Raw genomic sequence first — 26,404 nt, 5'->3', positions numbered from 1 at the left:
GCCGAAATCAAGAGTCAGACATTCAACGGACTGAGCCACCCAGGTGTCCCACATCCTTCCAGTTTAGGGCTGGGCTGTCCAATATAGTCACCACTGACCACGTGTAGCTGCTGCGACTAAATTGAGATGTGTTCTCTATGTAGAACACACGTTGGATTTTTAAGACTTGGTTTGATAAGAGAATGTAAAATATCTAATAATAGCCAGTATAGTATTGATTACCTGTTGAAATTCTGAGTATACTGGGTTAAATAAAATATATTTTCTTATTGAAGTATAGTTGACACATGATCTTGCATTAATTTCAGGTGCACAACATAGTGGATTCAACAAGTCTGTGAATTATGCTGTGCTCACCACACATACAGCTTCCGTCCGTCCCCATAGGATGCTCTCTCACAATACCGCTGACTCCATTCCCCATGCTGTACCTTTTATCCTTGTGACATAGTCACTCCGTAACTGGAAGCCGGTGCCTCCCCCTCCCCCGCACCCATTTTGCCCATCCCCCTACCACCCTGCCCTCTGGCAACCATCAGTTTGTTCCCTCTATTTATGGGACTGTTTCTGCTGTTTGTTTATTCCTTTCTTGTAGATTCCATATATAACTGAAATCATGGTATTTGTCTTTCTCTGACTTATCTCACTTAGCATAATACTCTCTAGGACCATCCATATTATTGCTATATCAATATACATACGTGTGCGTGCGCATGCACACAAGCACTACATTTTCTTTAGCCATTCATCTCAGTCGTCACTTGGATTGCTTCCATAACTTGGCTATGGTAAATAATGCTGCAGTAAACATAGGGGTACTTACATCTTTTCAAATTATTGTTTTCTTTTTCTTTGGGTAAATACCCAGCAGTGGAATTACTCGATCATATGGTGTTCTTATTTTTAATTTTTTGAGGAACCTCCATACTGTTTTCCCCAGTGGCTGCACCAATTCACATTCCCACCAACAGGGCACAAGTGTTCCTTATGCTACCCATCCTCACCAACACTTGCTATTTCTTGCCTTTTTGTTTCTAGCCATTCTGACAAGTATAAGGTGATACCTCATTGTGGTTTTGATTTGCATTTCCCTGATGACGAGTGCTGTTGAGCATCCTTTCACGTGTCTGTTGGTCATCTATATGTCATCTATGGAAATATGTTTCTTCATATCTTCTGCCCATTTTTAATCAGATTATTTGTTTTTTTGGTGCTGAGTTGCATAAGTGCTTATATTTTGGATATTAACCCTTATCAGATATATCATTTGCAAATAACTTCTCCCATTTAGTAGTTAGCCTTTCTGTTTTGTTAATGATTTCCCTTACTCTACAAAAGCTTTTTATTTTGGTGTAGTCACAATAGTTTCTGTTTTTGTTTCTCTTGCCTGAGGAGACACACCTAGAAAAATGTTGCGAAGGCCAATGTCAAAAAGATGACTGCCTATATTTTCTTCTAGGAGTTTTATGGTCTCTAGTCTCACATTTAGATCTTTAATCCATTTTGAGGTTTGTGTTTTGTTGGGGTTTTTTTTTGTATGATATAAGGAAGTGGTCCAGTGTCATTTTTTGCATGTAACTGTCCAGTTTTCCCAACACCATTTATTAGAGAGACTGTCTTTTCCTCATTGTCTATTCTTGCCTCCTTTGGTGTAAATTAATTGACCCTATAATAGTGGGTTTATTTCTGGGCTCTTTATTCTGTTCCACTGAGCGATGTGTCTGTTTTTGTGCCAGTACCATACTGTTTTAATACTAGAGCTTTGTAGGAGATCTTGAAATCTGGGATTGTGGTACCTCTTGGTTTGTTCTTCTTAAGATTGCTTTGGCTATTTGGGGTCTTTTGTGGTTCCATATAAATCTTAGTATTATTTGTTCTAGTTGTATGAAAAATGCTGTTGGTATTTTGATAGGGATTGCGCTGAATCTGTAGATTGCTTTGGGTAGTATGGACTACCCAAACCCATGAAGGTCAGTGATAGATAAACGGGTGTGAATGCAATCATGTATACTCTCCTAGGACCCGATGAATGAGAACGTATCAAAAGCTCTCACCTTCCTTTAGGATTCTCATTCATTAGGTCTATACTCTAGGGAGCAATTTTAGGCTGCTGTCCACTCTTTAGGACTATGGGCAGAGGGGAATATTGGTTCTTCCCATCCATGAGCATGGAATATCTTTCCACTTGTTTGTGTCATCAATTTTTTCATCAATGTTTTCTAATTTGCAGAGTATAGGTTTTTACTTCCTGGTTAAATTTATTCCTAGGTATTTTATCTTGCTGTTGCAATTGTAAATGGAATTATTTTCTTAATTTCACTCTTTGCTACCTCTTTATTAGTGTACAGAAATGCAACTGATTTCTAGATATTTGTATCCTGCAACTTTATAGAATTCTTTTAATAGTTTCTTAGTGGCATCTTTAGGGTTTTCTATGTATAGTGTCGTGTCATCTAGAAATAGTGACTGTTTAACTTCTTCCTTACCAAAAAAAAAATTAATTTCACCTGTTTCCTTTTAATTTTTAAAAACTGTACTACTAGAAAACTTAAATTTATGTGGCTCCTGTTTTATTTCTATTGGACAACGCTGGTCTCCGGTGATACAGGGTGCCGTGGGAACCTAGAGGGGCAACATGTCATCCAACCTGGAGGTGAAGGAGTGCTGCCTGGAGGAGTGGATTCATCCCGAGCTGAGTCTTAAAGGCGGTGCAGAGGTTATCCCGGTAAGGGCACATCTTGAGGATATTCTGGATTGGGGTAACAGGAAAACCAGGGAAAGTGTGGTGTTGGGGAGGAGCCCTAAAAGGCAGTTGGTTGTTCCCCGGCCTAACATATTATGGGTTGGGGACTAGAACATCTTCCAGTCCCCAAACATTTAATATCCAGTAGTCATTAAATGCCCTGGTTCTTGTCTTATGCATGAGGTCTGGTTATGTTTCCACTCTTTGTTTGAGGTTTTGGACTATCAGCTATTGAAAGTTGGAAGTTTATGTCTCTACAAGAATAAGACCATCCTGGAAGATAGGACTAATGCATTCACATATGCTGCTTGGAAGGCAGAATGCCATTTTCCCTTTTGCACATAGTCCTAGAGAGTGGATAGCAGCCTAAAATTGCTCCCTAGAGTATAGACCTAATGAATGAGAAACCTAGAGGAAGGTGAGAGCTTTTGATATGTTCTCATTTGTCAGGTCCAAGGAGAGTATACATGACTGCATTCACACCCATTTATCACTGACCTTTAATGAGAGACTACTTCTCACCAATAAGGAATACAGTTGACCTTTGAACAGCACAGGTTTAAACTGCACTGGTCCACTTATATGCAGATTTGTTTACAAGACAGTGCTGTAAATGTATTTGCTCTTAACCTTTTAACATTTTCTCTACCTTGCCTTAAGGATACAGTATATAATACATATAACATATAAAATATGTGTTGACTATTTATGTTATCAATCAGTCAGGCTTCCAGGCTATCAGTGAAGTTTTGGGGCGTCAAATTATACATGGATTTCAACTGTGGAGAGTTGGGCCCTTGACCCATTGTTCAAGGGCCCACTGTAGAATCATTTATCAGATGATATTAATTTGGAAGCTCATCATATCCATTCTATCCCAAATCACTCTCAGGTCTTCTGCCTTTAGGAACTGATTATTAAACGGATATTTAGTAGGTTATGCAAGATGAAAGAGGAGTGGCGAGGAGATGGTGCAAACCTAAGTGGTTGGAGAAGCTGGAGAGTGAAACGACATCTTCAAAGTCTGTTTCTCACTCCTTAATGTACACATGACTCATGCAGCAATCCTGTGAAGATGCCACTTCTAATCCATTAGGTCTAAGGGTGGGAGCAACAATCTGTATTTTTATCCAGCTTCCGGGTGATGTCAGTGCTGCTGGTCCATGGACCTCAGTTTGAGCTACAAGGTCTTCAGAGTCGGTTTAGTACAGTTCTTACCACAGCAGGAATCTACATTGCAACAGCCCTGATAAGTCTTTAGAAGCCTCTGAGGGAAGCTCTATCATCTCCTTTATGCTTCGCCTCCTCCTCCTTTGTGGAGCGAGTCTAATTGTTGGAACAGTTTTTCTTGTCCCTAGATGCTATCTGGGAAATTTCTGTGCATTGGTCCTTGTTCTATTTTTGGAACCCCTGAGATAATGAACCTGATCTCTCTCATGACAGCCATGTGGAAATTTGAAGAGCATTTTCATATTTCCCTTAATTCTTCTTTTCAGTAGACTAAATCTCCTCCTCTCCTTTGGCTGTTAATGATAGGATCCTCTGGCCTGTCCTGGGAATCTGTGCTTTAAGTGTGCCTCTCCTAGTCAAGCACAGCATTCCAAGCTTTGTCTGAATGTCAGAGAGTAAAATGGGCCTGTTACCTACTTGGCTGTTGATTCTCTACTTCTGCCAGAGTCCTCAGTCATCTTGGCATGTTGGCTACTCTTTGGGTCTCAGTGCTTCGGAGCCCCTTAGTGGACTGAGCTAGAGAAATGTATGTATGCTTATGTGTACATTTATGTCCATGTGATTTTCTTATTTGTCCAACCATCCATCCATCTATAGAAAATGCTGAGTTTATAGTGATACTTTTACTCCAACCGCCTAGGTTTATTCTAGTTTTCTCCTTCTCCACATTGATAACTCCCTTCCCAAGGAATAAAAAAACCTGCCTTCTGTGATCTTGAAGATAGTTACCTGTGTGATCAAACTCTTGGGTAAAACCAGTCTTCGGTCCACCACCACTCCCCTCTCTGCCTGCATGCTATGTTCACGCCACTCAAGTTCCAACACACTCCCACTTCTTCTGGGACCCAGCTAATAGCTTTTGGGATAAATTATTTGGGAAGGGATGCGAAGGGGGATAGAATTAGGAGGAGGAGAAAGTTGTTTTTCTCTTTTGACTTCTAATTTAGTGAATTATACTATCAGGTTTTCGAACAGTGACTCATCGTTGGACCTTCACATTGTGCCCTGCTTTGACTTTTCTACTCTTTCATTTAAGATTTCTTGGTAAATTCATTTATTTTGCTGCCATGAAAAGGCTTTGTAATGCTAGAAATTTTCTTAGACATTCCCTGAAATTCATCCTCTTTGATTTCTACAGGGGGAATACAAAGCTTTTCCTGACTTCTGTGGATTTCTCCAGAGCCTTTGCTTTTGGAAATGCTACCAGAATGATGGTGCATTTTTAGTGGTGGAAATTACTGATAGGTCTCAAAAGCAAGGAATCAGAGACTATCTGTCTGCTTTCCAGTGGTGTTGTGTAACTTTCACCAAAGCCACACCAGTATTTATAATACCCTAATGAGTTTTTTTCATAGAAACAGAACTAAGATTCCTAACATTTCCTGAAATTTCGGGGAAAAAAAAAAGAATTCAACTAGATGCCCATTTGTTAGCCCAACACTGGAAGGTATCAGCCTTAAAGAATAATCCGTGAGTAAATCAATACCAATACAACTATCCTTCATCTCTTCATATCTAGCCTGCCCCCAAAGATTTTCTTGGAACTCACAAGGAGGTTAATTGAAAAGATAAATCTGCTCTGGAAAGCATTTGCATTTTAAACAGAGATGGAATTTGGGGAAGTACCATGTAGACATTTATCATTCTACAAATCATAATTATTGTCAGTGACCCGAAACCTGGAGCAGGTTATGATGGTTAAATGATGTCCGTAGTTTTGCTCTTTGGGAAAACCTTTGTCCCCCACCTGATCATTACCACATTGCCTTGGGTCTTTTAGGCCTAAAGTGCATACGTTGCTTATATTTATCTGAGTAGTTAATTTTGGAGGCAACCATTTTGCAGCTATGATCTCCTTCCTCTGACAGATAAGGCCTGGATTGCTCTCCTTTTTATATTTCATTATTCACACTTTCTTCCCCATCTCCCACCAACCCTCCCACCATTTCTATTTAAGGAAGATATTTATTATGTATGTAGATTTCTCCAAAAAAGATCTACCTATGCCACATGCACACGCACACATATACCCACAGTACATGTGCACTTCTCTGTATTTTTTTTTTTTTTCCTTGACTAGGTCACTCCTAAAAAAAACATCTGAGTATGACAAAAGCTGGTAACAGATAAGGAGGATGATACTTTTTGGTTGTGAGGTTTGAATTAATTTTCACCATGCTAAGTTGACTGCTGGGGAACTGTGCCTCCCTGTGAATTGCACACTTCAGCTGGGTCACTGGCTCTGGTCACCCACAGAGAGAGTAATTATCCCAATAAGGAAATGCCTGAAAACAAAGAATAAATAGAAGTTGCATTTTAGAAGCATGCTCGTTCCTAAAACTGGTAGGTCCCATTCGTTTTAGAGGTGCCTCAGCGGGAATACTGTCTGAGGCTGTGATTAGAACATTCATTCATTCATTCGACAAACATTTATTGAGAGCCTTCCAAGTGCTGGGCACTGTCCCAGGTGCTGGAGAGGTATTAATAAGCAAAGAGAAATATGGTCCCTGATGGTAAATTTAACAACTGGTTTTCCCCAAAGCAAAAGCTCTCATTTTTCATATTTGCCAATGTAAATATGAAAAATCAGAACTAAAATATTCCCACCATAGCCAATGTCAAGCTACCCATGTTCCTCATTGCCTGGCACATAGAAACGCAAACAAACATCATCATATCTTGATCATAATTAGCATCATTAAGCTTGATTTGGCGACATAATAAAAAACTCATGACCTACCGGGGGAAAAGTCTTAAGATGGGCCAAGCGTATATGTGTGGAGAAGGGTCTGAACATTGGATTTGGTATGACAACCTCGGAAAGGTGTAGGATGTTCCTTTTTCTTTTTTACTGAAAAATCTGTAAAATGTGAATTTTAATGAGTATGTATTTTATAACTTTTAAAGAATTTACAGTGTCCAAGTGGAACGCGCATAGCTTTCACCTGATGTGGGCCCAATTGTGACCAAATGCATAGTGGATACAGGGCAGTTATGAGAATCATTGCTAAATGATCGTTAAATTGTTTTCCTGGTGAAAAGTGACTTAAAGTATTGACAGAAGGTAAGTATTCCAATTGCTGTAGAACAAATCACCCAAAACAGTAGCTTCAGACAATGATCATGTTTATTTTGCTCACAGGTTTGCAATTTTGATGGAGCATGGTGGGGACATTGTGTCCTTCTCCTTGGCATCAGGTGGGGTGAAGAAATAGAATTGGAAGACTGAAGAGTAGAATTACCTGAAGGGGCACTCATGTGTTGGCAGTAGATGCTGGCTGTGGGCTGCGACCGCCAGGGGGCTGTGGTTGCAGTACCTCCATGTGGCCCGGCCGCATGGCTGCTTGTCTCCCAAAGGTGAGTGTCCCAAAAGAGAGCCAGGTTCAAGCACTGTCAGTTTTTATGCCCTAAACTTGGAAGTCACACAACATCTTTTCTCCAAGTTCTTAAGGTAGTCACAAAGCATCATCCAAGTCCAAGAAGAAAATTAGACTCTACCTCTCTTGGTTGGCAAGTTCTGCAAGAATGTAGGAACTGGAATATCAATGTGGCCAGTTTTGGAACCGACAACCTGCTCCAAGAAATTCTCTCTGTTTCGATGTTACGTGCACCCCACATCTGCAGAGAAAACATGGAAAGTTAGCCAGATTGTCTCAGTTGCCCCGTTGAATGTGAGTATTGCAACTTCATTCCAAAAGAAATGCATTGTAAAAGTTGTAAATTCTTTTTTTTTTTTTTTAAAGATTTTATTTATTTATTTGACAGAGAGAGACAGTGAGAGCAGGAACACAAGCAGGGGGAGTGGGAGAGGGAGAAGCAGGGAGCCCGATGTGGGACTCGATCCCAGGATCCTGGGATCATGACCCGAGCCGAAGGCAGACGCTTAACAACTGAGCCACCCAGGAGCCCTAAAAGTTGTAAATTCTCATGTGGGAAACCCAGCAAAGGTTAGCATTGTATTTCCCATGCCTAGCAAGCCATGGTTTTTAAATTAATTTCCATGTGGACTGTCAAATTTATCTTAACGGCAAAGCAAATGGACTCATTACAAAGATGGTGGGAGTCTAACCTTGGCTTCGATGGACTCTGAGTTTGTATTTTTGTCTCTAAGCTTACTTCTCAAATGCAAACAAAGCACAGAAAGGAGATTCATGAAAATGAACGTTTTTCAAAGGAATTTCAGATATTCTGCTTAATGCATATAGGTGCCCTTCTTATTACCTGCCAGCCACAGAATACACAAGGCTATGTTGAACTTGATGTGGTGGTTGAGAGTCCAGTGCCTTCCTCCTCTTATTTCCTTATTAGGGTTTGAGTCAGTTCATTCATTTGTATCCACAACGTCCCTTAGTTCCCACTGGAGCATGCATAAATAGAACATATTAACAGGAGACTAATCACCAGATATGTATGGATTACCCGTAGAGTAGCACTTAGCGAATTGTCAGAAAATATCCAACTAATGCAGTCTACTATGGATTGGAATCTTCCTCTACGGTATGAATTGGTAGCCCCAAACCAATTGTAAATTAGATGTGCAGGGATTCTCATTTTTAGAGCTATTATTACTGGAAGTTTATATTTCTTTGAACATATCCAAGTTCTTTCCTTATTGAAGAAGATAAGGTCATTGTGTAGCAGGGGTCTCAAAAACCAAGCTCTTTTGGAAATTGACACGTAAAACAAAATGATTATTCATGGTTGGATAAATCAAGTTGAATTTGAACAAAGTTCTGTCCCCAAATATTTTCTTGTTCAGGCTGAAGACAACATATTGTTTTTCAGAAATTTGTTGAAATTTTGAGCCGCCCTTTTTCTCCCATAACTACAATGCCAAAAGAGCGAAATGAGTAAACTGACTGCCAGTATTGTCCCTGCCTCAGTGGAATTCAAATATTGTGTGTCCAGATATTTCTGTTCTTTGACGTATACTTGTAAGGAATACTTGCTGATATCCCCAGCTCAGACAGTTAGTTAGCCTGGTGGTTCTTCACTTCACCTAGGCAGCTTTTACACAACTAACTAATTCTTGGGGCTCACTTTCCAAAGAACAGGCCAAGATGAAGCCAAGGAGTGTATATTCTTTAGGAGTTCCCCTTATGATTCTGGGAATCAGCCCCGCCTTGGGAACAACGGACCTAGAGCATTTGCTAACTCCTAAAATTTTTGTGAAGAAGTTTTGCCTTGATAGAAGTTTCTGTGGCTCAGGACAAAATGGTGTTATGATTCCATTTCTGTCCCTTGGTAAACATTTTACAGTAGAAACTCAGGTTTACACTAAACTTTTTTATATTGACTCACTTTGTAGTAGAAGCTAGAACTTTGAAAAAGAGGTAGGGAAAAGAATTCCAGTTCATTTCCCTCTTGAGCTTTGTTTTTAGACCAGAATTTTTGTATATTTAAATGTTGGATGTAATGATGGTAATGATTGTCATTATTTGCTAAATTTTTGTAGATATCCCAGGTCCCTCCAGCTAGAACTCATGAAATAAACAATTACAAACTAAAGTGGCAATTACTGGATAGAGCCACAAAGAATAAATAAGTTTGCCAGGGCGCCTGGGTGACTCAGTTGTTTGGGCATCTGCCTTGGGCTCAGGTCATGATCTCAGGGTCCTGGGATTGAGCCCCACATCGGGCTCCCTGCTCAGTGGGGAGTCTGCTTCTCTCTCTGCCTCTCCCCTGGCTTGTACATGTTCTCCCACAAATAAATAAATGAAATCTTTAAAAAAAAAAAAAAAGGTTTCCACAGGTAGAGGAGTAGATAAAAGATATTTCCAGGTAGAGGGAACATAATAAAGGCACAGATGCTTGAAGTTGCTTGGCCTACTCAAGGATGGGTGAATAGCTCAGTGTAGCCAGGATCCAATACATATATGGGAGATATCTATGGCTTGAAATATTCGGTCCTCGGTGATGGAAGCAAAGAATTCTCCCTTAAGTTCTGTTTCCAATTGCCTGGAGTGGCTTTTTGAAGAAATATTCTGAGGATGCCTCTGACTCTGGGACTGATTAGGGCTCAGAAGAAGGGGCAACAGTACCCAGGCCACATCTTTTCTCTTTCACACCCTCTCTTAGTTTGGCGCATATATATATATATTCAATGTCTTTGTCCTGCACTTGATTCTCATTGGGCTATCTTTGACAAGGGAGTTTTGCTTTTGGTTGCCATTTTAACCCTAGTGGTGAGTACTGCGGCAGGACTCTGCTGGAAACTATGGAAGTAGTAAGAACTAGGTGAAATACAACACAGTGTTCACTTCCTGAGTTTCTGAATCAGTGATCCAGTCAAAGGAATGACTATTAATCTGATTGGCTGTATGGATTTCCATTTAAAAGCTGTTGGAGCACAAGCATATTCTTTTCCAGAAGAAAAAGAGATAAAGTAGAAATTAGATCCTACTTCAATGTTGACCAAGAAAGTTTGCACTATCAAAGCCCCTGCATTATATGTAACTTTTGATTGGTGAATAATTTTTCAATTTAGTAGTTTTTCCAGAAACCAATCCAAGTACTTTACATGCTTCTAAGAATTTTAAAAATGTGTACTGACCTGCTCAAAACTGTAATTTATGTGAAACCCCTTTTTGTTGTTCCCATTTTTAATTATACCTAATAATCTCAGTGGGACTATATATATATATGTAGGCTTTCCATTAGTAGCACTTAAAGATTTTATATTTAATTGGCATGTTTTTTTCAATTCTAGGACTTTCTTGGGGGGCACATTTTAGCACTCTAAAATCAGGAGGTGTACACTGTCATGTCTATAACCATCTCTCATAGCATTTCCGTCCCTTCCAACTCTCACCTTCCATTCCCTCTCCCTGCTCCTAGTTATTAATTCTGTGCTGCTTGTTGGCCATTTTAGAATAGGGGAAACAGGGAAAGTGCATGCACGGAGGATGGATGATGCTTTCTGATGTTGCAAAAACAAGAGAATAAGAAGGTGATAACTAAGATAGATGTGTCCCTCTTCCTCTTCGTTTGGAATGTGGCTCTGTGGAAACTGGAAGTTTGACATGACTCTTCCCCAGTGTCTTAAGGTACCCGATATATCTTTCATGTTCCTTTAACTACTGTATCCAACATTTTAAAATTATTTTGGTTTAGTAAGGTAATAATGTAAATTGGTTATTGGTGCTGGAGTGAACAATTTTACTTCTACCTAGAGATTAAGTTAAAAACCTTAGAATGTCAATCTACAGGGAGTGTTAAAGGTTTTCCAGTTCAGCCAAGGCTTTGGGAATGGGGCCTTGTCCTCGAAGAACCTTCTCCTTGCTTTTAGGTCTACAGGCTGAGCTTGGTCATCCCTCATGGTGATGCTTATGGCAAGTTCTTAAACAAACACTTCCTGCCCAATTATTTTGATCTTAAAATAGCAGTCTTCAAGCCAACCTAAATCTTCTAGTTGCCGCAGACAGATAAGTTCTGTAAGGCTCAGCAAAACACGAGAGATATTTGGGGGGTCACACTGCAGTTCAAGCCTCAGTACTACCACCTTTTAGATTTGTGACCTGTCCCGTTACTCAACACCTCTGAACCTTATTCATTTATTCAAGCCATGCAGAAAATAATCACTGTAAATGAGGCTTACACATTTAGAATGTGTCAGCACTAGCCTGGATGCTGGGCATATAGTGCTAAACAGACATAGCTCCTGCTCCCAAAGAACCCTGCTCATGAGAATATACAAGGAAGAGTTGTATTTACAATCCAGAAGCTAGGTTCTCCCATAGGGAGAGCCCAGGTAATGGGGTACACTTTTGGAGAAAATACTTCAAAGCTGAGACAGTGAGTGCCTTAACTTTCTTCCCTGCAAAATGGGGACACCCCTACCTTGCTGAGTTATAGTGAGGAAACAGACAATGAGTGTAACCTCCCAAAGCTGTGCCCAACAGTTCGTTTTGGGGCCAGAAAACATATATTGAATAGCGACTGTCCTAAGCACTGGGGATTCAAACACGAATAGGGGGCTGTCCCCAACCTCATGGGTCTCCTAGGCTAGAAGTTGAGCCCTGGCTCCCGAGGCTGCCCTATTACTGCTCTCGTCCCACTCGCCTTATTCAAGTGTCTCAATCTCAAGAGCACCAGCTTAGGAATGCTTCTCTATTGTCCACTGTTGCACGTTCAGTGCTTGCAGTTCCTAGTGGACCTTTGCTACTCACCCTGTGCCCTGCAGCAGATGCAGCCGGCGCCCTGCCTTATCATCTCTCTTATCTCTCCAGCTCCCACCTGTCCGACTTGCAACAGTCCGCTCCTGCATGCATTTGCCTGACGGTCTGCTCTGGCTTGCACGGGCCACTCGGGCCACACCTGTGCAAGGGAGCTTCCGAGCGATGGGGAATTAAGTCCCACCCCAGCTGCTCCACGTCCTTCACCCTCTGAGGCATTACTTCTAGTTACCCCATGGCGATAACTCAGTTGATAATTTACCCTCCATTGGCTGTTTTGCCTTCCTGATCTTACTTGCCCCACTTCTTCACCACTGTGATGTCACCACTGTGTGTGTTGGTTCCCCCCAACTCCCAAATAAACCACTTACATTTGAATCCTTGTCTAAATGGCTGTCCAAACTAAATTGTCCACTCAGCATCCAAGTCCTTATCTTATATTTAAATTATCCCGCTGCCTGTACAGAGCCCATCTCTCATGATGGGAACCGAAAAGGTCAAGTACACTTGCAGCCACAGGTGGGTACCTGACCCGTACTGTGCCAATCAGATACACCCACTCCACTCCCTTCAATTGGAAGCTCCTGTCATGAAGGAGGAAATGCCCGGAATTGATTCTTTTGCCGGATGGTAGCAGAGACAACAATTTGAATGTGAGCGTCCAGCGTCCAAGTGTTGGTGGTGCATACGGTGTGCCCCCCGCCACCCCCTGCATAGAGCATGGCTTCCTTGAACAGTTCTAATGGGATAGTTTTGAGCATTGCTCTTTCCCTTGTTGTACTCTGAGCCTCTTCTCCTTTTGTCCTTTCAGAGATTCCTTGGTCTCCCCACTATCTTTTGTGATGAATTCCTTTCCTGCCAACACGTCAGGTTTGGTTCCTATAACTTGTACCTAAGAAGATAGAGCCAGGAAAACAGTCCTCTACCTCTTCCAAGCCAATGGGGTTTAATACAAAAGGGTATAGAAAAGCTGGAAAGCCCAACAGGAAGCAATGAGGTAACCCACAGATCACTAACACCTGGAAGCTGCCATCACCCTAAGGGCTGGAGGGACAGTGGAGGAAGGGAGTGCATTGTCTGGCAGGAGCTAGAACCACGTTAGGGGGGCTGCCTGGAGAGGTCACCAGTTGGGGTCCAGGACCCGAAGTTCCCCAGGAAGCGGGGGGGGAGAGAATGGAAGCAGCGTCTGGTTTTTCCTTCTCCCCCCAATCCCTTGAGTGGGATTTCATTCTCAGGGGGTGCCTTGGTGTTTCTATGACCCAAGCAAGGGGTCCCTACCCCTTTATCACATGGTTTCTTCTTGACCCAGCTGGAAATATGATCGCCTCGAGGCCTATCACAAAGAAGCATTTTTAATCTCACCTCTACTGCTCATTAGCCAGACGCTAGAGGGCAAGGGAGCCTATATATGTGGAGCATAACTGGGAAAGAGCCAGAAATAGACCTGAATGCCAACAGGCAGTTGACATGCACAAGTAATGGGAGCTCCCATACTTTTTGGCTGAATGAACAAAGAGAATAGCCAAGGAGGGAGCTGGGACCAGACCCTTGTGTTATACCAACTCTTAAAGGATGGGGGAATTAGACTGCCCCTAAGGAGATGCAGTCAGAGAGCTAGGAGGAAACCGAGGCAGGAATAGTGTCCTGTATGGCACAGCTCTGCCATCATATGTGCCAGACTCCTAACTGGATTTCCACCAAATAGACCTCTGAATTATTCATTGAGTCTAGACAGGAGACTCAGAGTGCTTATCCATGAGCTTTGGGTATCATCGCTTCTAATGCAGGCTATTCCCTGGGTAACTGGAGTTATTAAGTGAGGATAACAGTGCTTGCCAACTTTCACTGGGCAAGGTGAGAAGCAACGCATAATGGAGAATTTTAAATACTTGGCAAGAGAGAGAAACCTGTCACAGCAGGAGCCTTAATTGATAAAGTAGAGATAAGTGCATTCACTCTCACAGCTGGAAATTACAGGACTATCTTACATGACTTCCATGAATAGATGGATTGCAACATCTTTGTTAGCGGCGGCACAGAAGAGAAAACAAAGCTCTGGGCTTGGATTTATGAGAAGGGACATGGTGTAATGGACAGAGCATCAATTTCAGATTCAGGGGAAACTCATTTTTAATCTCACCTCTACTGCTCATTAGCCTTGTGATTTTAGACATATTTTCAACTGCGCTTCAGTCTCTTCATGTTTAGAATTGATTCTGTGCCGGGCATTGTGCTGGAATAATAACTTGCCCACATAAGGGGCACTTCATAAATATTTGTTTCCATTCTCAATCTCCCTTTTTACCTTAGCACTAGCCTCTAGGAAAGAAAAGGTGAGAAAGCAAACGAAAATTCTTTCTACAAAAAATGGCTGGCGTGAATCAGTTTTATAGGGAAGTGCTTGAAGGAATTAAAAACCAACTCTCACACCTCCTGCATATTGTTGAAAGTGCCAAAATCCCCATGGATTTTGGGGACCCGAAATTATACATCCAAGGCTGCTTACTCAGAATTTCAGATGGTCTAAAAAAAAAAAATTTATCTGTATGGATTTTGTTTCTTAAAAAAAATCCTTGCTTCCCATGGATGCCATAAAAAGTGTGTTCACATATTTTGAGTGGGATTTCATTCTCAGGGGGTGCCTTGGTGTTTCTATGACCCAAGCAAGGGGTCCCTACCCCTTTATCACATGGTTTCTTCTTGACCCAGCTGGAAATATGATCGCCTCGAGGCCTATCACAAAGAAGCGGGGCCTCTGCTATGGGTCAGCAGCATCAGGAAGTGTTGCCAAGATACAATACATAACACAAGACCCCCAGGTCTCCCTCTGGGTTTCTGGAGCAGCGGTCTTTGGCTCAGCTGTGGAAATTTCAGTTTGGTCATTGAAATCCAAACACACCTGTCCTCCAGACAGGAAAACGGCTAATAAAGGGAATTCTTCCTTGCTGGCTAGTCTTGCGGTTTTATTCAGCCCTTAAAGACAGTGTGGAGGCTGAGTACCACAAAGCAGCCTAGCCAGGGATGGAAGGAAGTCCCTGGGATGGTCCCTGAGGTAGAAAAGCACCAGCCAGCATGGATACCTGGGGGCTGCAGTTAGGGCACTCAGAGCTTGCCTTGGTTTGAAACATCAGATGGAGCTCAGACAAAATCAGGCCTCACTTAAACTTTATCCTTGTGCGGACAACCCGCGTGCCTTCTCTCTCTCCGCAGGCTGTTCTTTGGCACAATGCCTTTTATCTGTTTAATTTCAGAGCATGACAGGGGTATTTATCCCTATGTCAGTCATAGGCCTTTAAATATCATTTGTCATGACTTTGTTTTAGAAAATAAGATTTCCAACCAAAATTTGTTACTATTTTTTTTAAAAGGACTGGCTGTAGTATCAAGCCAAACTTAACCCATGTCCTAGGTGGTGGAGATCAAAAAGAAAATGGGTAAGTTGCCTCAGCAGGCCCCTTACCAGATAGAAAAAAAAAAAGGCTTTTCCAGGGTAAGGGAGACTCATGTCCTGGGACTGTGGAATGAAACGCTCACAGAGGGTAGCTTTTCTCTTGCATTGCTCCCCAACGGTGCAAACTCATAATGTGTAGTGCCACGGACCCTAACCTTGAGGCCCCTGTCAGAAGTCGGTGCTCTGGAATTACTATAAAAGCACCTGGTCCTCCTGTGTTTCCTTTTAAAAAAATTTTTTTAAATTTATTCATTTATGGTACCCAATGGCCATAGTTAACCACATCCTGTGCTTTGAGGAGTGATGTAAATGTATTTAGCCCTTCGTTTTAATATTTCCGTATTCTAAATAGAATGCTACCTCTGTTCACATTCTATTATGGTAGATAAAGTTATGTCTTGTATATCTGTTTACCATTCCTCCATCCTTCCAGTTTGTCACATTACAATACAATATTTGTATTATATGACAATGGAATAGTCACTGTTGAGCCAAGGACCCTATTACCATGTTTCCCTTCTTATCCAGTTATTATTTTCCATAGAGCTGAGAATTTGGTCATTTTTTTTTTTAAATGCCTTTAGTTTTCTCCATACATGGTCTTTTCCGTGCCTCCAAAAGCATAATATCCAAGGCACTGTTTTTTTGTTTGTTTGTTTTAACACACTAAGTATAGTAACTGACTTATTTTGCACAGGAACTCAGTGAGGTATGTACATTATGATCCATCTCCTAATTGGGAAATGTGAAGCATGGAGGGTAATTGACTAGCATGGTGAGATCCTAAATGGCAGAGTCAGTACTTGAAGCAGGGCCCTTGGGCTCCTGCAGCTCCTCTCCCAAGCAACACAGCCCTTGATGTAACTTTCTACACCAGCAAATCTACCAGATAATTCATTGGAAACTTTCTGGAAAGCTTTTTCTGCTGTATGTCCCCTGTCATCTCGTTTCGCCTAGATTGCGTGCTTTCTACCCCTACACCCACTGGTCATACTCGTCCAGGGGATTTCCTTCTCTCCCTCTGGGGTGGATTCCTGGTTTTCTGGATAGCATTCCTTCTTTCTTGGTTTACCTTAGAGCTTTGCGGGGAGCCATCCTCTAGAAGGCTTCTCAGACTATTTAGGTCTTAAATATAAAAAAAAAATGCATTCTGTCTAGATAGCACTAGGTACAGCGTTCATGGCCATTCTTACTCCTGATCATTTGTGTGTGAACTGTTTTTTCCCGTTATTGAATCTTAAAATGGTGATGGGTCTTCTCTCATGCATGGTGCTCAGGAGGCCTTTTCAGTCTGGACATACATATACTTCAGGCCCAGAAAATGTCCTTGTAATATTTCTCTTCCAAACCCTATTTTGTAGGGTATTGGGCCTACTGGACTGGCCTTCTGGTTTCCTCTATTTTTTTCCAAATCTTTTACAAATTTTATATTTTTTTAATATAATTTTAGCTCTTCTATTTAAATTTATAAGAACCCTTTCTTATCTTAATAATAATGTCTGCTTAATAGCATCCTGACCTTGTTTGGAGAAGAAATAGCTTATCTCTCTGAGGTCATTAAATACAGTTTAATCAAACTTTTCTTCTGAGTTTCCTTTCTTCCTTTCTTGTTTTGAGGCCCCTTACTTTTATGTTAGAGGCTTTCTTCAAATGTCAAGTGATCCTCAGCTTTTCTTCAGATTTTAACAGTTGGGGGAATAAATGCTGATTGGAAGATCTGTGTGAAGTTTCTAAATGTCCATACAGGTTTTTCTTTAAGCACATGAGGTATTTATTTGTGTAGCATTATACTGAAATTCAGTGTTAGATGTGGACGTTCCTAAAAAACCCTTCTGCCATTTCTGCAACTCGGACTCTACCTCCCTGCCATGTGGCTTAGCACCGTCTTCTCCTTTTCTTTCCCCCCTACTAAATTCTTAGACATTTTAACGTAGAGCAGTTTGGTTCATGCTGACCCATGTTCTCAGAGCGTTCTTTCTACCCCCAATCAAGCTTTACAGTGTTCCTAAATGAAGATAGTTCTATCAAAAAGAATTACTGTTCAATATGGGCCACAAACCCAAATATCAATTATGGAGTGAAAAACTCTAATACTTCTATGATAGCTATGGATAAACGACGTCTGGACTGGTGCCAACTTACATATAATACTTATTTCCTTATAATGTGTAATAATTACATTTAGATCCCTTCCACTTATTAAGATTATTACATTTATCTTGAAGTACCTTAATCTCCTTGTTGCAGTGACTCTGATAAAACTGCATGTTTAGTTATCTTCCTGATGAGTGTCCTTCAGATTTCCTATGTATTGGAAGTCCTGTCTGTTGCCTTTCGATGGAACTCTCTAGACCTCTTGGCAAGCTTACGGTTAAGGGCTCCTTCCCAAGCCCCTAAGTGCTGTAGAAACATAATAGTTGTAGATATACCTGGACACTTAAACATGATTTCTTTTACATGGAATCAACCCAGGGTAAGGCCAGGAAATAAAGAATTTGTTTTCTGCTTCTTAAAGCTTCCCTAGACACCACATTCTTCTGATTTTGTTTCTATCTCCTATGACACTCTTTCCATTCTCCTTTGGTCCACGTACTCAACTTGCCCCCTGGTGTAAGACTGCTTTGGGGTGCCATACTCACCCCTCCTCTACTAAATCTCTCTAGGGGATTTCCTCCAGCCCATGGTTTTATGCTGATCACTCCCAGATGTTTATCATTAACTATGTTGTATCCCTAGGACTCCTGAGTCTAGTTGCCAGCTTAAAATTTTCACATGCTTGGCATGACCAATACAGAACTTTTGAGCCACTGCTATCTGCCCACACACTAACCACCCCTTATATACCTCTTTCTTCCCATTTTGGAAGATGGCGCCAACATCTAGCCACTTGTTCAAGCGCAAATCTGACAATTATCCTCGATCCTTCTCTTTCACTCAACTTACAAAAGCCATTTACCTACACACTATTGATCCTACTCCAGCAAACACCTTGAATCTGTCCAGTTCTATGCATTTCTGTGACTCTCGCCTTAGACAAAGACATCATATTTCTTCTGAACTACCACACTGGCTTCTTACCTGGTATTTTGCGTCCAGTCTTGCACATAGCAATGGCAGTAAACTTGTTTGAACCATGAAGTAGATCAGATCATAAATTGGTTTAAAATCTTCCAAAAGTCTGTATGACTAAAGCACCATCCGTGCTCCGGCTGGTTCCTCACCACTCCAAGCTCATTCCCTCTCTAGAGTCTTTGCACTAGCTCTTCGGCCTCGAGTGAGTTTCTCTGTGATTCACACATGGCTCAGTCTTTCTTGTAATCTCATCTGAAATGTCACCTCCTCAGAGAATCCTTCCCTGGGCACCCACCCAGGGTACTCAATCATCTTTCGCATCAGCCTATTTTAATTCTGTGGATAACACTTATCACTATCTCGGATATTTTACATGTTATTGTCTGTTTATTGCCCGTGCCAGAATGTAAATTCCTTGAGAGCAATGACCTGATCAATCTCATTCAACTTAGGCAGATTAAAGGCCCTTTAGAAGCGAGAAAACTAGGGAGAGGAGCAACTTGCCACAGATCACGTAGAGAGCAGGCTATTTGGCCTATTGCTTTAAATGTGTTCATTGTCTTAATGACCTCTACTACCTCCCATAGCTACTATTTTTAATTATACTTAGTGGTTTATAATTATACAAAGTGGTTCCACCACTTTGAGCAGTTTTCTTCTTCTTCTAGGGTTTTACCTTCTCAGCAAGATCCCATTTGAGGGTTCTATGCCCAGAAGCCAACTCTGTGTTCTGTCACTGGTCATCTTTATCCTGAGGCAGTTACAAGCTTGGTTTATGAACTTTGAGAACTTTCTTTTCAGCTATTCTTTCCCATTGACCCACTAGAAACCCACCTTTTTGCCAAACCGGATACTTAAGAGTGTTCATGCATAGGGTGGAATTGTAAATCCACAGGGTAATTATGGTTTGGTGGAAAGAGCTTTGCCTGGGGAAACGGGGCTTTTCATCTATTTCTATGACCCAGGAGCTATCCGATCTTAAGTAAGCCCTTAACACTCTAAGCTTCAATTCCGTTGCCTGCCCAACTCTGCCATGAGCAGAGGAAAATTAAAACAACAATCCACTCTCCCTCTCTCCCACCTATTTGGAATAATACATATGAAAATTCACTTCACAGGGATTAAGTGAATTCATAAATAATCCAGTTAGTTGGATTAAATGAACTCATGAATATAAAAACATTTTGCTGATTGTAAAATGCACTACAGATGTAGGGGATTAAATGTAAGGGATTGCTCACAGGAATCCGTTCCTAATGCATTAAATATACGGCCATCAGTAAATATGATTGTTTAAAATCCTGGTTATAAGCCAAACTTTCAGAACAACAGTCTTCCTATCCTGTATGCTTTTGAATAATGATTTTTCTTAATGAAAGTATTGTGTACACAGTAACGAATCCAAATGGTATAAAATGAAAACTGAAAGTTCGCTCTCTCCTCAAACTTCACAAGTGTAATGCCCAGACCCAAGCAATTAATAACTAAAAATAGCAAGCTACGGTTAACAATAATACTTAACATCATAGCTTAGTACTTGACAATGCGTCTGACATTGTTATAAGCCCTTTATAGATTAACTCATTCTGATGCTCACAATAACCCTAGGGCTCAAGTATTACTGTTATCCTGCTTGTACGTGTGAGTGAACTGAGTCACAGGAACGAGAAGCTGTTTGCCCAGGGTCACATTCACACAGTCTGGCTCCAAAGGTCATGCTCCTAGGCACCTTTCCAAATGAGTCTATAGAGTAACCACAGAACATTCCATTGTATAATGTATCCTGGTACGATTTTTATAATCTCTCCTAAATTTTTCCGTATTCAAAACGAAGTGCACAACACAGAAAAATTAAGCCACCATGGGCCACCTGGTGCTTTTGCGTTTGTCCACGGCATACATTTCTCTAAGTGAAAAGCTGAAACTGTCTCAAGGGATACCACCAAACTGCCTTCCGCAATGAATAGTAATGTTCACCTGGAGTCTGCAAACCACCAGATTCACTGGGAGGACCTGTGAGTTTTATGTGCCTCTGTTTTCTTCTCTAATTGCTTTTAAAATCTGACTGCTCTGCTGTTTGACAAGGGATTTTACCACACAGTAAACACAACTTTTTGGGAAAAGCTCCTCACGTTCCCGTGGGCTGATGTCTCAGCTCCTGAGCAGGGGGTGAGCCAGCATCCGGAGACCTCTCTGCTTGTTCTGCCTGGTACCCTGAGGCTCTGGAAAAATTACTGTGAGGCTATTCACCTTGGCTCAGCCCGAGATCTATTCTGACAGATTTATTGGCTCTTAAACTTTTACCCAAGCAGAACCTCTAAACCAATATACGGTTTCACTCATTTGCACTCCAGGGAGAGAGAGAGCGCGCGCGGCAAGAAGGGGGAGGAAAGTCCACTCCTCTCTCATCCGCTTGCAAACTTGTAGGAAATGGAATTCATCATTTCTTTCCAATTTAGGTTCTTTTTTTGAACCAGAGTTTTCCTCAGTCCATGGGTATGTGGAAATACATTGGTGAAAGGAAAAGTAGTAAGCGCATTCAGTCAGCCACTACATCCCTGAGCTGTTTTTTAAAGGAAAATATTGAATGACAAACTGGCAGTTTTCCCCAGCTTCTGTAGGAATGGAGGGTGGAGAAAACGGCATCAATTTAAACAGGAGGGAATTTAGAGCATTAACGAAGAACATCTAAGGAAGATCACTAGTAGGATTATCCCTGTTTTCCTGCTGAGAAAACTAGAGCTTAGGGAGGGGTTAAATGACTCAGGCCAACGTCCTCAGGGCCGAAGCCGCAGTTCCAACTCTGGTTCCAGTGTCCAAGTCGTGTATCCTCTACTGCAGCGGTTGGGGGTCTCCAAACCTGACTGATAACGCTTTCTAATTCCATGTACTTAACATTGCTTTCCTAACATCTAGGTGCTACAGACACATGAAAATGCTGGATAAAATCCAATGAAACTATTTTACATATGGGGAAGGAAGAAAGCGAGAGAGAGACAAAGACTGAGAAGCAGAGAGACAAAACTCTTATGCGCCCAAAATAAAGAAGAACCTCATAATCGATGTGTAAGTACAGGAGTTGAGGCCAGAACAGAAGGTATCAGACGTGACCATAGGACCTAACAGCTAGGGGCTGGAGTTTTTTTATACATGGCCCTTGGGCCCAAGGAAGGTAAGGAGTTGGAACTGAAATTCACTTACAAAGCTAGGACCAAGGAAGACCGGCTCCCACTCTGTTAAGGTACCATAAAGCATTATTCACTTACTAAAGCTACTGGCAAATTTCTCACTGATCAGATATCTGGGTGAGGAAAATTTTCCACAATAAATGGCAATTTAAAGAAAATCTGTGCTATGCATAGGTGTATCATCCAAATTTTAGACCCCCCTCAGAGCAGAGGCACCCCAAGTGAAGATATTAATATATAATATACCATAAATATTTCTGACCAGTGAAATGTCTGCACTTCACTGAAGAATCAAATGTAAGACTTCTCTGAAGGATTACTACCACATCTTAAAGTACCCAAGCATTCCACAGGGAAACTATATCCTAACCGAAAAAAATGCTCACAAAGCACAAATTCAGGAAGCGGTCCACAAAATGGGAGAGTCGACAGATACATGTGGGACGAGTATAAATTTAAGTAAATTCACACTCATGAAAGAGATAAAGGGAGAAATAAAAATCCCTCATGAAAAGAAAAAAAAAATGGAAAAGAATTGGCAGTTATGACAACGCACTAGAACAATTCAAAATGAAACATTGTGAATAAAATTCAGCTCTGACCAGCTTTGAGGGCACAATGGCAAAGTTAAAGAGAGAAGTGATGACTTGGAGGATATGTTTGAGGAAATTACCCAGAGGGTGGCAGAGAGAGAGAAACAACAATGAAATCAAAAAGACAGGTTTGGAGGTATGGAGGATTAAATTAGAAGTTTGAATTTAGCTGTAATGGGATTTCAGAAAGTGAAATGGGAACAGGGCAGTGCTTTGCATGAAATGGCTGTGAATTGTCCAGAACTAAGAGAAATCCTGAGACCTCACGTGGAAGCAGCACACTGAATCCTGCACGTGATATGCAAATCTGGTAGATTCCTTTTATGAAAAGCAGACACTGAGGCAAACACTAGCTGAAGAGCCAATAGACAAAACAGATAACATAAAACGCAATCATCATTAGAATAGGGGACACATTAGCAAAATAGAGACGAGAAAACTAACCTGTCCTATCATCAGAATCACCTGAGAAGTACATGTAAACAGTGTTATGGTTTTACCCCAGATGCTTTGGATGGTGGTCAGGAGTCTGTGTTAAAAAACAAAACAAAACAAAATTTCTGGTGTGATCAAGTAGGTTTAAAACCCTTTTATTCCTGAGCACCAAATACATAAGCACGTACATACATTCACATTTTCACGTACACTGATCTCAAGTGTGTGTTAGTGATATTCCCCCGCCACCCCTAAAAACTATGGAGAGGTTTGATCCAAAACCAAGGATAATTTTTTTGTTAAAGATTTTATTTATTTTTTGAAAGCCAGAGAATGAGAGATAGCACGAGAGGGAAGAGGGTCAGAGGGAGAAGCAGGCTCCCCACTGAGCAGGGAGCCCGATGCGGGACTCGATCCCGGGACTCCAGGATCATGACCTGAGGCCGAAGGCAGTCGCTTAACCAACCGAGCCACCCAGGCGCCCGACCAAGGATAATTTCTAAATTTTTTTTCAATCTCTAGGAGATTCATGCTAAATGGGACCAGAAGATGATCCCCAAAGAACAAGGCAAAGGAGTTAGCACAAGCATCTCTGACCTCAGAGTTCCTCCTCGAGTATCTGTATGTATTAGCATCAGAGGACACATTGTTTGGCCTCGGACCTCCAGAATCCTGTGCGTGTGTTTGAGGAGAAGAATAAACAGCCCACATTTGAGAGCATGTGGTGAGACACAATTCCTGTCTTACTTGATATTTCATATCACATACAAAAAGACACTTTTACACACTAACAGCAGAAATTTAGTCTGCTTTGCCTTTATGGACATCTGTTCTCAGACTACTAGTTGTTTATCTAACTGCTATAATAAGGGCTAATTTCTACATTAAAGTAATACTAATATAATTGGAATATTTTCTAAGTACCCCCACCACCAAAAACCTGGAAGTCTCCAGAAGGGATGGACGGCAGTGAGATTTTACCACGTTGTTGTACATGCATGTAGTAATGTGTTTGCTTTTTGGCTTGAACTCCATATACTTTGCTTTTCCCCTTTCCATAGAGAATGCTTACATAACTAATAGCATATCCACATAACAGACCTATGCCGGTAGAAAAATGATGTTTTGAACAGATAGTTCACAAAAGAAAAATATTTAACTTCATTAGTAATAAAATAATAAAATTCCATTTTCTTCCATTAGATTAATGTGTTGTCTTAAGATTGATAGTGCCTAATGTTGGTGAAGTTGTAGAGAAATGGGTACTACTTTGCTCCTGGTAGTATAAATTGATAGATACTTCCTAGAGAGATATTTGATAATATGTAGTCAAAGTCTTAAAAATTTACACAGATCTTTTTTTTTTTTAGCCCACCAATTCCATGTAAACAGTATATATTCTTTAAAAATTGAACAAGTGCAAAGAAATGGAATAAATAATCCTAAAATTTGTATGGAACCTGAAAAGACCCTGAATAGCCAGAGGAATGTTGAAAAAGAAAAACAAAGCTGGCAGCATCCAAGTCCGGACTTCCAGCTCTATTATCAAGCAGCAGTCATCAAGACAGTATGGTACTGGCACAAAAACAGACACAATGGAACAGAATCGAGAGCCCAGAAATGGACCCTCAACTCTATGGTCAACTCATCTTTGACAAAGCAGCAAAGAATGTCCAATGGAAAAAAGACAGTCTCTTCAACAAATGGTGTTGGGAGAATTGGACAGCCACATGCAGAAGAATGAAACCGGACCATTTCCTTACACCACACACAAAAATAGACTCCAGATGGTTGAAAGACCTAAATGTGAGACAGGAATCCATCAAAATCCTAGAGGAGAACACAGGCAGCAACCTCTTCGACCTCAGCTGCAGCAACTTCTTCCTAGAAACATCGCCAAAGGCAAGGGAAGCAAGGGCAAAAATGAACTATTGGGACCTCATCAAGATAAAAAGCTTTTGCACAGCAAAGGAAACAGTCAACAAAACCAAAAGACAACTGACAGAATGGGAGAAGATATTTGCAAATGACATATCAGATAAAGGGCTAGTATCTAAAATCTATAAAGAACTTATCAAACTCCACACCCAAAGAACAAATCATCCAATCAAGAAACGGGCAGAAGACATGAACAGACATTACTGCAAAGAAGACATCCAAATGGCCAACAGACACATGAAAAAGTGCTCAACGTCGCTCGGCATCAGGGAAATCCAAATCAGAACCTCCATGAGATTCCACCTCACACCAGTCAGGATGGCTAAAATTAACAAGTCAGGAAACGACAGATGCTGGCGGGGATGTGGAGAAAGGGGAACCCTCCTGCACTGTTGGTGGGAATGCAAGCTGGTGCAGCCACTCTGGAAAACAGTATGGAGGTTCCTCAAACAGTTGAAAATAGATCTACCCTATGACGCAGCAATTGTACTACTGGGTATTTACCCCAAAGATGCAAATGTAGGGATCCGAAGGGGTACGTGCACCCCAATGTTTATAGCAGCAATGTCTACGGTAGCCAAACTATGGAAAGAGCCAAAATGTCCATCGACAGATGAATGGATAAAGAAGAGGTGGTATATATACACAATGGAATATTATGCAGCCATCAAAAGGAATGAGATCTTGCCATTTGCAATGACGTGGATGGAACCGGAGGGTGTTATGCTGAGCGAAATAAGTCAATCAGAGAAAGACATGTATCATATGACCTCACTGATATGAGGAATTCTTAATCTCAGGAAACAAACTGAGGGTTGCTGGAGTGGGGGTGCTGTGGGAGGGATGGGGTGGCTGGGTGATAGACATTGGGGAGGGTATGTGCTATGGTGAGCGCTGTGAAGTGTGCAAGACTGTTGAATCACAGATCTGTACCTCTGAAACAAATAATGCAATATATGTTAAGAAAAGGAAGAAGAAGAAGATAGCAGGAGGGGAAGAATGAAGGGGGGGAATCAGAGGGGGAGACGAACCATGAGAGACGATGGACTCTGAAAAACAAACTGAGGGTTCTAGAGGGGAGGGGGTGGGGGGATGGGTTAGCCTAGTGATGGGTATTAAAGAGGGCACGTTCTGAGTGGAGCACTGGGTGTTATGCACAAACAATGAATCATGGAACACTACATCAAAAACTAATGATGTAATGTATGGTGATTAACATAATAAAAAATTTAAAGAAAAAGAAAAAAGATGTGGTATATATATATATATATATATATATATATATATATATATATATATATATATATATATACACAATGGAATATTATCCAACCATCAAAAAAAAAAAAAAACCCCACGAAATCTTGCCATTTGCAATGACGTGGATGGAACTAGAGGGTATTATGCTAAGTGAAATAAATCAATCAGAGAAAGCCAAGTGTCATGTGATCTCACTGATAGGAGGAATTTGAGAAACTAGACAGAGGTTCATAGGGGAAGGGAGGATAAAAATGAAACAGGATGAAACCGGAGAGGGAGACAAACGATAAGAGACTCAATCTCAGGAAACAAACTGAGGG

At 41.2% G+C, this 26,404-nt stretch overlaps 1 long non-coding RNA gene across 1 annotated transcript in view; it reads left to right on the top strand.

Annotated features, from left to right (window-relative positions):
* The window catches only part of LOC113934467, a 57,795-nt gene extending 33,482 nt beyond the window's left edge, over window positions 1-24,313 (top strand). Inside the window, exons 8-14 of the long non-coding RNA XR_003523691.2 lie at window positions 2,609-2,725; window positions 6,881-7,037; window positions 7,116-7,330; window positions 7,417-7,644; window positions 21,587-21,736; window positions 23,409-23,610; window positions 24,257-24,313. This is a non-coding gene — a long non-coding RNA (uncharacterized LOC113934467). The remainder of the gene's footprint in view (window positions 1-2,608; window positions 2,726-6,880; window positions 7,038-7,115; window positions 7,331-7,416; window positions 7,645-21,586; window positions 21,737-23,408; window positions 23,611-24,256) is intronic.
* Window positions 24,314-26,404: the final 2,091 nt, after the last annotated feature.

The sequence above is a fragment of the Zalophus californianus genome, chromosome 13 (assembly GCF_009762305.2).
Source record: "Zalophus californianus isolate mZalCal1 chromosome 13, mZalCal1.pri.v2, whole genome shotgun sequence".
In the NCBI taxonomy this organism is placed as follows: Eukaryota; Metazoa; Chordata; class Mammalia; order Carnivora; family Otariidae; genus Zalophus; species Zalophus californianus.
The sequence above is the reverse complement of the archived record's forward strand: the minus strand, read 5'-3'. Positions and strand labels throughout refer to the sequence as shown.